Source organism: Eptatretus burgeri, chromosome 14 (genome assembly GCF_056783735.1).
Source record: "Eptatretus burgeri isolate ZD-2024b chromosome 14, Ebu_testis_v1, whole genome shotgun sequence".
NCBI classification, from domain to species: Eukaryota; Metazoa; Chordata; class Myxini; order Myxiniformes; family Myxinidae; genus Eptatretus; species Eptatretus burgeri.
This window is the reverse complement of record NC_140974.1, coordinates 65,654,201-65,665,679: the sequence shown is the minus strand read 5'-3', so window position 1 is coordinate 65,665,679 and position 11,479 is coordinate 65,654,201. Positions and strand designations below refer to the sequence as shown.

The 11,479-nt window shown below is 46.8% G+C and overlaps 1 non-coding gene and 1 pseudogene across 1 annotated transcript; both read left to right on the top strand.

The window, feature by feature from the left end:
• The first annotated feature begins 2,911 nt into the window (after nucleotides 1-2,911).
• On the top strand, nucleotides 2,912-3,105 carry LOC147013485 (U2 spliceosomal RNA). The gene has a single exon (XR_015051435.1). It is a non-coding gene; the product is annotated as a U2 spliceosomal RNA (small nuclear RNA).
• Nucleotides 3,106-3,468: 363 nt separating this feature from the next.
• LOC147013484 (uncharacterized) lies at nucleotides 3,469-5,487 on the top strand (annotated as a pseudogene).
• Nucleotides 5,488-11,479: the final 5,992 nt, after the last annotated feature.

The following is an 11,479-nucleotide window of genomic DNA, read 5'->3' as shown; positions in this document are numbered from 1 at the left end:
GTGATCACGGGGCGGAGCCATCCGCTGCACTGTCCTGTGACGTCACGGCCAGTCCTCAGAGAATACCAAAAGGGGTTTACGCAGACACACTTACCCTATCCCGTGTCCCTATCTAATTACGTGACATTTATCATTTCCCCCCTGAAGAAATGAACATTTACGAGACAACTTATCACCACTGAATTGCTACTTATTATATCGAGATCCTGGTAAACTCGAACAGCATGGGATACCTAATTAAACATCCTAATTACCCTTTGAATGCATACCCCCCCCTCAAACGTAACAATATCAAACCTTGAAAAGGCACATACTCAGGTCCCCAACAATATAGCTGGCAAGTTTCAATTAGATCGGACCTGTGGTTGTCGAGAAACAGCGGTCACAGACAGTGTAACCACTCCTCATTTTCATAAATTCAAAGGTGAGCCAATGAAAAAAGCCAAGAATTCACAAGGTTCAGAAAAGCGATGATAATAGAAAACCGATACGCCAAGAAAACCTATCGAAAACCAAGACGCCAAGGTGAACAACGAATAGCCAAGATCTTGTGAAAAAAGCCAAGGAGTGGTCACACTGGTCACAGACACACACACACACACACACACACACACACACACACACACACACACACACACACACACACACACACACACACACACACACACACACACACACACACACACACACAAAGATTGCTGGAATTATAGATAGACTAGTGCATGCCCGTAGGTGTGTGCCTGCACTTGCACACAAGCAAACAAAAAAAACTTTCAAACCGCGTGCCAGAAACAACAACCACACAGGCCGTTCCTTCGCTCTCGCGTGCCCGTACGTGCGTGGCTGTACGTGCAAAAAAAAAGAAGACAACCACAAAGGCCGTTACTTCGCTCTCGCGTTCTCGCGTCAACCACACTTCCACACACAGAGTTAATTAAAATCAAGTTTACCTCCCCGTCTTTGCTTGCCATGACATTCACTGCCATGTAACCGGCACGGCCCGTGACGTCATCGTCGGCCAGTCGCCGTTCCTTCGCTCTCGTAAACGACGACTGGATTGGGGCATTGTGTTTATCTATAAATGCGCATAGGAAATCGATAAATTATTAGAATACAGGAAGTCAATTAAATTTTTGTCTCCTACTTGCTTATTTTCAATCGTAAGTTATCGCGTGTTTAAAATTTACTTCCCGGATCGGAGCATACCGGTTCACTCTGATGTTACCGAAATTTATACACCATCTCATATGAAAACGATCATAACTTGGGGCATTGTATTTATCTATAAATGCGCATAAAAAATAGAGAAATTATGAGAATACACGGTCATCATTATCCGGAAGTCCGTACGTTGTAACCCGTAATGGGGAACGCGGCGGAGGTTCTCTTCCCCCATCGGCCACGCCTACGCAGCAACGGGTCCTGTCATTGGTTGGTAAATAAATGGCCGTAACTTGGGAACCACTTGTCCGATTAATATTGTTACGGATCCGGGGTGGTGGGATTCTCACCCGACTCTTGGCGCCACCCTCACCACTGCCGTCTCCGGGGTTTATAACGCCGGCCGGCTCGGCACAGGTCTCGGGTCACGCGTCTTCAATCGCGATACCAACGTAATCCTGGACATTACCAGTTGGGAAAATAGACCCCGGTTACAGACTGGTTTTGTCAGATGCAGAGCGTTTTCTGCCAGTCTGTAACCATTTTGGTTTTATGTACCAACTGAACGGATCTCTCCTCGATGCGACACGAATTAATCCATAGAGGCAACTTCATACGAGTCAACCAGATTTATTGGGGAACATCGGGGAACACAACACAAGCAAAACATTCACGACAATGTTTTAATTAATCTATAACCCGTTCTTAACAAGGGAACTACGGATTATGGGTTTTGAGGGGGTCCCAACTGAGATATGCCTTATACAACACGTGCAGACAAAGACAGACAGACAGACAGCATGCATGCAAGACAGAGTACTTGGGGATGTTTCATGGACGAGAGGAAAGTGTCAAAAGCCCGAATGCAGTTCCTCACAAGACGATGTCCACGGATTCGAGCCCCAAGCTCGAACACGCCGCGTGGCGAAATGGAGGCTTCGTACTCTTGCTCCTGGCAGCGCCCGTGCACGCAGCCTCGGCACGTTCAAACCCCATGAGGTCGACTGCAACAGACTGTCAGATCGATGATGGGTTTCAGCTGATTTCTCTCAAGGTCCAGCAGACAAGTCCAGGCCTGGCCTGTTCACCAGACAAGGCCAAATCGGGGTGCCGGGCTCCAGCAGGCTGGGTCCATGGAATTCCAAAACGTCGTCGAGCCGTGAGGTGAGTCGGGACAGTCAGAGGCTCCGTCGTTAGACGCAGGTTGAATGTGTCGATCACCTCCTCTCGAAGCCGACTCCAGACTCACACCGCAGCCAGGTCCTCTCAGTTCTTTTCCACCTTTTCCTTTCCTTCTCACCTCGAAGCTCGAGAACGCCTCAAAACCGACCGTTCAACTCCGTCCTCTGTTTCTTCCTCTTCTTTTCTTCTTGGGATCTCTTCCCCATCGGCCACGCCTTCGCAGCAACGTGTCTTGTCATTGGTTTGGTAAATAAATGGCCATAACATGGGAACCACTTGTCCATTTAATATCAAACCTTGAAAAGGCACATACTCAGGTCCCCACCAATACACCTGGCAAGTTTCAATTAGATTGGACCAGTGGTTGTCGAGAAACAGCGGTCACACAGACACACACAGAGATTGCTGGAATTATAGATAGATAACTCACAATGCTTTCTCGATAACAACTAATTATTTTGTAAAAATGACGTTTCCGGGTTAAAAAACAATATTTTTTATTTAAACTCCCCACTGAAGCCACACAGGGTGTTCTCATTGACCCTAATTTTCGGGATTGTTTGAAATTATCGCTTCTCGGCCTCTCAAGGCTAAGATCAAGTGTAGTATCTGTTCTTATTGGTTTAATAACCAATATGTCTCACATCGTGGGACTTATCTATTAAACATATTTTTGTTTGGAGGAGTCAGATTACGAGCTTGCTCTGTCTGTTCCACGCATTGTCCTGGTATTGCATTATCTCCAGGATCAGTGCACCTCTTGTTATAAACAAAGAAAAGAACAAAGAAGTTTTGTTTAAAATTGAATCAAAAAGCTTTATCAGGAAAAGCAACCATCCTGACCCCATTTTCAATTTTTCATCTTCCCCTTTCTGTCTCCCTCTTCACCCCACCTTCTGAAAACTTCCCCCTCACATCCTCTCAAATCTTCCCCCACACAGTCTTTCCCCCACACCTGACACTTACACCACCATCTCAGATCGTCCTCAATCTGAAACCACGATCCCACATACTCTTCTTCACATCACCTGCCAAATCTCTCCTTCCAATTTTCCAGTTTCCATCTTGTCCATCCCATCCCTGCTTTTTGTGTTTCGTGTCCTGTTTTTGTCCATGACGTCCATGTCCAGGTATTTTACTTCGATCAACGACATTACTTTTGATTTGTTTCTGTGTTGATAAAACAAAACAAAAAAACCTTGACATTGGCACATATAAAACTAATTAACTGAGTTAAATAAAAAAAGAAGAGGCAATGTTATTTTTTTTTAATTTGGCAAATCCAAATGTTGTGCTGCACTGGGCATCAGTAAACACATGATCGTCATTTTTGTAACGTCACTTGTATTTTGATGTGCCACATTGTTATGAAAGTGCATTTATCCTCAGAAAAGAAGAGTGGCATAGTTAAATAACTTTTCAATTGTTAAGTTCACCGTGTTTGCAAAATTCAAGACGCTTTGCTCATATCTTATTCTATTTTCAGGTGCGGGCGGAAGACGCGGACGTGCTGATAATGCTGGTACACCATAGCTCAAGCACCAACCATCCACTCTTCTTAACCAAATTGAAGGGCTCTTACGATGTCAGGAGGATCCGAGAAGCTCTCTCTGAAAGAAAGAGGCGGTACCTGCTCTTTACTCATGCCTTCACCGGTTGTGATACGGTTTCTGCAATCGGGGGCCATGGGAAAACGACTCTATTTGACAGGTTTTGTGCAGGGGACATTGATGAACATACGGACATCTTCCTTGACGTACGGGCTACGAAGGACGTGGTGATCAGGGCCGGTATTGCGATTTTCCAGCACATTTACCATGAACCAGGTACTACGTTGGGTGCAATTCGATACAACATGTTCTCGCGGAAGGTGGCGGCCGGGCTGATCAAACCAGAGACTCTGCCTCCAACAGAGGGTGCAGCTGCACAGCATTCTCTCCGTGCCTATCTCCAAACCCGGGACAGGATGCTGCTGCAGAGCATGTCTTTGGACCCCAGTGACTATGGATGGATGGTAGGGGTTCGTGGTTACGAGCCAGATCCAACAGTAGACCCCATGGCTCCCGAGGAGCTGCTCCGGTTCACAATTGCAATTGTGCTGGAGATTGCAGCAACCGGCAGTGCAACTGCAAGTAGAATGGTGTCAAGTGTATCTCAGCATGCGGAAGTTAAGGCATTGCATGTATGAACTGTATCCCTGATGATGTAGAGTCTGGAGAAGACTCAGACATCGACTCCTGAGGTATTTGACATTGTGGAGCAGTATGGATTTAAACCCTTACACGAAAGCGGACGAACCGATGGTAAACCGATTCCGGATTCCCACTAACGGTTATTACAATTTATGTTACAATAAGGGAAAACAGTAAAGGTCAGTGACCTTTCATAATTTTAATTTTATAAATACCAGAATGTTTTACTTTTAATACATTAAGACTGCATATCTTGGGCAGTCTGCTGGAAACTTTCAGAAAAACGAAACGAAGGGGAATCTTCCTAGAAGACGAATTGTAGACCAGAAAAGTTAATATTTACCCAAAAAATTATGTTTTTTTGCTCAAAATTGTGCAAACTTTTTAACATATTGATTTGTTTTAGGTATCACCATGTCAGATATGTTCTTAGCTTTAAAATGAGCCTACTTTGAATAATTTTGATGCTTCCTGTCGGATACTGTGACCCAGAATGGAAATATAAGAAAATTTTTATCTTAAAAAAGGTCATTGACCCCTGTTGACCCCTGTCACGGGTTCCCCGAGGGGAGTTGAATGAAAACTTTTTCAAATGTGTTTATGGACGCCCTCACAAACACATTGGTGAAGAAATTTCTTGGAAAAGAATTTGTTCCCAGATTTTTGCAATATTCCGTGACGAACTGCACGGATTTCCACACACCATGCCGCAGCATTACCTCCTCCACAGCACCACACACCACGGGCCCAGGTTCGAGTTCAGACCGCAAACGCACGAAACCCACGAAACCAACGCACCGCACACATGTAACTAAGAACAGACACGCACACGCCCCACAATCCCCACATGCACCACACTCCCCACACTCCCCACACGCACTACACGCCCCACAATCCCCACACGCCCCACAATCCCCACACGCCCCACAATCCCCACACGCCCCACACGCCCCACATTCCCCACACGCCCCACACTCCCCACAATCCCGACACGCCCCACACTCCCCACACGCCCCACACTCCCCACAATCCCTACACGCTCCACACGCACCACAATCCCCACAATCCACACACGCCCCACAATCCCCACACGCCCCACAATCCCCACACGCACCACACTCCCCACACGCACCACACTCCCCACAATCCCCACATGCACCACACACTCCCCACACGCACCACACTCCCCACACGCCCCACACTCCCCACACTCCCCACAAGCAACACACTTTCCCCACAATCCCCACAATCCCCACAATCCCCACACTTTCCCCACAATCCCCACACTTTCCCCACAATCCCCACACTTTCCCCACAATCCCCACACACTCCCCCCACACCCCACACTTTCCCCACAATCCCCACACTTTCCCCACAATCCCCACACACTCCCCACAATCCCCACACTTTCCCCACAATCCCCACACTCCCCACTGAGAGTTATTTGTTCCTATTTCCACCACTTCCACATGTGTTGTCTCCACACCTCTTCACTTGCAGCAACAAAAGGTTCCTCTTCGCTTGAAGCAACCAAGACTATTGATATAATGGTATATTTATGTTGATATAATAAGTATACTGAATTTATATCGATATTTTGTGATGAAAGAAAATCTCCAAAACGGAAACGGAAAACCACGAATGTAATTTCCGGAAAACAAATAAACGACCCGTGTGGACTGTGCCGTCATGGATTATAAAAACAGGTTATTAAACACGAGGTTTCACTCAGTGAAGTTACATTTTCTGCACATTCCATAATCTTTGCTTCACTCAATATAATCGTCGAAAGAGTAGAAATAATTAAGTTTATTTCTTTGCTTGAATAAATACACGAAGTTATATAAATCGCTAATTTGTTAAAATTTTTCGATTTCACTCCAGATTTTGACTGATTTTTGTTCACCAGATCCGATTGTAAAATCCGATATAATATTTTGATTATATACTTTAATTAGTCCGTGAGAGTCGATGGTATTTCCAAATCGAGGCATGTTTGAATAGGCCGAACAAAATGGCGAATTAGGACCCCCATCGAGCGTGAGCGAGGAGTCCGAGGGTGTCCAAGGATGCGCCTGATGACAAAGGAGATAATTCAGGTCGTTAATTATCTTCAACAGGGGTGTGTTAATGAACCCAGAAACCCAATTTTCAGTCGTGCACTTTCTTGGAGTTTTATTAGTTTGCATGCAAAGTCTCAGGCTGTGATGTTTCATAGTTTTGGAGTTATGGAGGACACACACACACACACACACACACACACACACACACACACACACACACACACACACACACACACACACACACACACACACACACACACAGTGACATTTATTCGTGGAGAACTGTTGGGTGGTCGCTTGACTACCTTATTCTCCGGTTTTCCGTCTGTCTGCTTGTATGGAAATGACAGCTCTGGAGGCCAGAGGAGTCTTACGATTTTGATGAAACTTGCCTGATAGGTTCATACCAGGATCTAGTTGCATCTTTTGAGCACCGTTGCTGTGGACGCCACCGTTGTTGAGCAAAGGGACTTTGAAAGTTTTGAAAAAATCCGGAAAATATTTATGTTTACATTTTTTTCGAAAATCAAAAATCAGCTTCTGCGCTTTTATGCGCACCAAAATCAACGTCTTTGTCAAAAAATTTCAGCCCGATCCGTCAAAAACTGTATGACTTGTATGCAATTATATAGCGACCACCCATGTAGCCTACCGGCTTGTTGATTCCTTTGTGGTTGTGTGATGCACAGAAAGAATGGGTGCACACAGTGAGTGGAGTAATTGTAAAATTAAAACAGGGATTCTGTCAGATTCCCTCAACCTGAAACTGTGCTTTTAATAAAAAAAGAATTTTAAACAAAACATTTTTTGGCAATGGTGGCTCATTGGTAACCCAGTGTGAAGGTAAGAAAGGTGACATTTTGCTTTGTCTGGAAGCTGCTGTTCATGCATCAACCACAGACCAGGCAATCCTTCACTTGCTGTGTGAGAGGGACAAAGTGTCTGAATTCTATTCCTTCCTGCACAGCTCACAGAACCATTCATGGATGTATCATCATTGTGATCTCTAAGTTTTCTCATTGCAGAAGTTCTACATATGCAACAATGCACAGTAGCTGAGTGACAGAAAGGAAGCTGGTGGGTTTGGGAATACGTGCGAGAGACAGAGAGACAGAGAGACAGAGAGACAGAGAGACAGAGAGACAGAGAGACAGAGAGACAGAGAGACAGAGAGACAGAGAGACAGAGAGACAGAGAGACAGAGAGACAGACAGACAGACAGACATGCGGTGGGTCACACAATGGAAGAGTGGAGCTGTGGAGATCTTATGAGACAAACCAAGGATTCGGAAAGTATTGAGAGGACCTGAGATATGAATGAGCTCGATCAAGAAAGGAACAAACTATGACTCACGTGATTACATTACAACACATTGTCACATCCAATTAAATTGTGATGTATCTGCAGATATTTTTTGGAATCAACTATGGGATGAAAGCGGCACCACATTTACACCCTAGATTTTAGTCCCCATCCCAAGTTGCTGTTCGTAGATTAGCTTGTTGGACTACTCTACCGGTCTAAGGTTTTAAAACACCCCCGTTTTTACTGAAATTTAAGCAGTTTGATATTTCAATGTACTCTGAAATTAAAGCAAAGAACAAATAAACAATTGCAGATAAAAAAGAAATCATGGAATCGTTTTGTTGAACAAAATTTAATCTAAATTTTTGACTCATCAAAGTAGCCACTTTTTGCGGATAAAACAGCCAAACATACTCGTGGGATTCTTTCCACAATGGAAATCAAATATTGTTCGGAAAGTTCTTCCCAACACTGTTGCAGAAGTTCCCACAAATGTGTTGCCCTTGTAGGTTGCTTTGCTTTCACCCTTCTGTCCAGTTCATCCCAAACCAGCTCAATGGGGTATAAGTCTGGAGACTGTGCTGGCCATTCCATGATTTGAAGCCTACAGTCTTGTTCTTTTCTTCTATGGTAGTTCTGACACAGCCTGGAGGTATGTTTTGGGTCGTTATCTTGCTGTAGGATGAACCCCTGACCAACTATGCGTAGACCAGAGGGTATTGCATGCAGTGCTGGATTAACCATGAGGCAGACAAGGCATGTGCCTTAGGGACAGCCAAAAATTATTTTCACGTTAAATATTTGTCTTTTTTTGTATTAAATATTTTGTGATTGAATCAGTTCATCTTTTGTCTGGGGTCCATTTCCATGAGCCCGAGATCTAATTTAAAATTTTCAGGCCATTCTCTAAAATTTCAAAATGTGCCTTAGGGCCAGCCGAGGCTTAATCCGGCACTGATTGCACGGCGCTGCAAAATGCTGTGGTCGTCCTTTTGGTTCAGGGTGCCAGTCACTCTGTGCAAGTCGCCGACTCTGGATTCAGCAAAAGAGCCCCAGATCATTACGCTTCCTCCTCCATGTTTGACAGTTGGTGTCACACACTGAAGAACCATCCTTTCGCCGACTCGACGGCGTACAAAAACCCTGTGTGATGAACCGAAGATTTCAAATTTTGATTCATCGGTCCATAAGACCTTCTTCCAGTTTTCAGTAGTCCACTGGTGGTGCTTCATGTCCCAGGCAAGACTCTTTCTTATTTTGCCATCTTAGCAATGGCTTTCTTATTGCAACTTGACCTGTCAAACCTGCAGCTCGAAGTCTTCTCTTCACAGTTGAAACTGAAACTTCCTTACTTCGACCAGTGTTAACCTGTGCTTTAAGCTGCTGTCCTGTAAGCCGCCTATCACGTAATCTGTTTACTCTCAGAAACTTGTCTTCTGATTGTGTTGTGGCTTTGGGTCTGCCAGACCTCTTCCTGTCAGAGTTTCCTCCAGTTTCCAAGTGCCTTTTGATAGTGCAGGAAACTGTACTCACTGACACCTTGGCTTACTTTGCAATTTCTCGAAAGGAAAGACCTACACTTTTAAGGGTTATTATGGTCTGTCTGTCTTCCTTTGTTAATTGTCTTTTTCTCACCATTATGGTGGCAATGTACTACTTCCTGCAGTGCAATATTGTCCAAATAATGCTTCAGAGGGTGGAGCAAAACAGTCTGTTCCAACACTGCTTTTATACAGACAGGGGGTTTGTAACTAATCGACAAAAGTTGAGACACCGGTAGGAATTGTTTGCATCAACTTCCAAGGCTTCCATTTACTTCCATAATTTACTTCCATTGCTGCAGAACAGCTGCAGTTGCTAACCCATTACTTGTTCCCTGAAAAGGGCCTTTTTTAACAACTCTGAAATTTACATTATTTTTCAGCTCTTGGTAACCTAAACTTTTTTAACCTCCTGCACTTCTGGGCCTCACTCAGCATTGAATGCCGGAGCGCCCAGCTGCGAAGCCGATCAGCCAGAACCGCCATAAACAGTTTATAGAGGCAACTCTGGAGGGCAATCGGCCGAAAATTTTCTGGGTCCCCGGTGTCCCCTTTCTTGTGGATCAGGACCGTGGTGGCCTGCTTCCATGAAGCGGGGATATGGAGCGAGCGCAGACATCAGTTAAAAATTTCCAATGTCACACGACACGCCCCATCCATTCGCTTCAGGTGCTGGTACTCAACACGGTCCGGTCCCAGGGCAGAGTTACTCATGCGCCCAAGTCGGGCAGAGATCTCTCTCTGACCAACGGGCGCACTTAACGCTGCCCCCTCCGCACGAGCCTCGTCAGTGGATGACACATATTTGGAGAACTCCCGGGAAATGACCGCTGGGTCGACATTCTTGGCGGAGAACACCCGGGAGAAAAAAGCCTCCACGGGTTCCCTCCCACCAGAATATCTATCCTCAGCTTTCCCGAGGACCACCCTAAAGGCACGCTTTCTGCTGTGCCTGTACAGCTTCTGAAGGCGACTGGCCTCCTGGGGGTCATACCTCAGCCCGGAAGCACCCGCCATATCCGGACGGTCAGGTCGAGGACGACTTGGGTGCGTGGGGGCGTCTGCACTGCGTCCACCACGCCGCGGTCGGCAACGGTCAACCAGGGCATTGGCAAACGCATCGCAGACCTTTTCAAACTCCTCCCACAACACCGCGTTCCTCAGCTGACCAACATCAACACCTGGGGGAGGGGAGACAGGCCGTGGAGCCGGGGGGGCGTCGCGCCGGGGCGGGGGAACTCGAGACCGGTCGGTAACCGAAGCGGGCGGAGCCGCAACCTCAGTCGCACCCGCGGGCTCAAGCCCCCCCGTCCCACCGCGGCCCCCCACCCTCTCCACACTACCGCTCAACCCCCCCCCAGCCCCAGCACCCGCCACCTGCAAAAAACTGTCACAAGCCTCCTCGAAAGCAGGCCCCTCGGGGGCCTCAAGAATAGCTGATACCAAGCAGTCAAGAACCCGGGATGTTTCCTCATCACTTCGGGGGATAACCCCGATAGGGGAACCCTCGGTGATGGGCAGCACCGGAGACTCACTGCAGGCAACTAATTGTTGTTCCAAGAGGGGGACACCCACAAGGGGCTCTAAGACCCGGCTAGACTCCAGAATCAGATCAGCCTGCCCTCCAGAGGGGCAACCCAAAACTGGTGACCAGGACCTCCGGAACGACCGCCGCCTGCTACCACCGATTCCACTCATATTTACAATACGCGGGCCGGCCGCCCCGTCGTCAGAGCCATAGCTCTCGGCCGGGACGGCCGGACCCGGTGCATCCTTTGTAGTAACTTGGGGCACCTGTCTAGAATCAGCGCTAGTCTCAGCCAGCCGTCGTCTCGGCAGTCGATTACCCGAAGGCCCAGCGATACCGGCAACGGAGGGGCGAACTCTGTCCTCTTTCCGGTGGATTTGGAAATGGTTCGCCGCCTTCCTTGCCGTATCGTATTCCAGGTCGCACCTCGAGCATCTAAAAACTGAAATAAAAGCGGTCTCGGCATGAAACCGCTTGAGATGTCGTTGTAGGGTCTGAAAATTAAA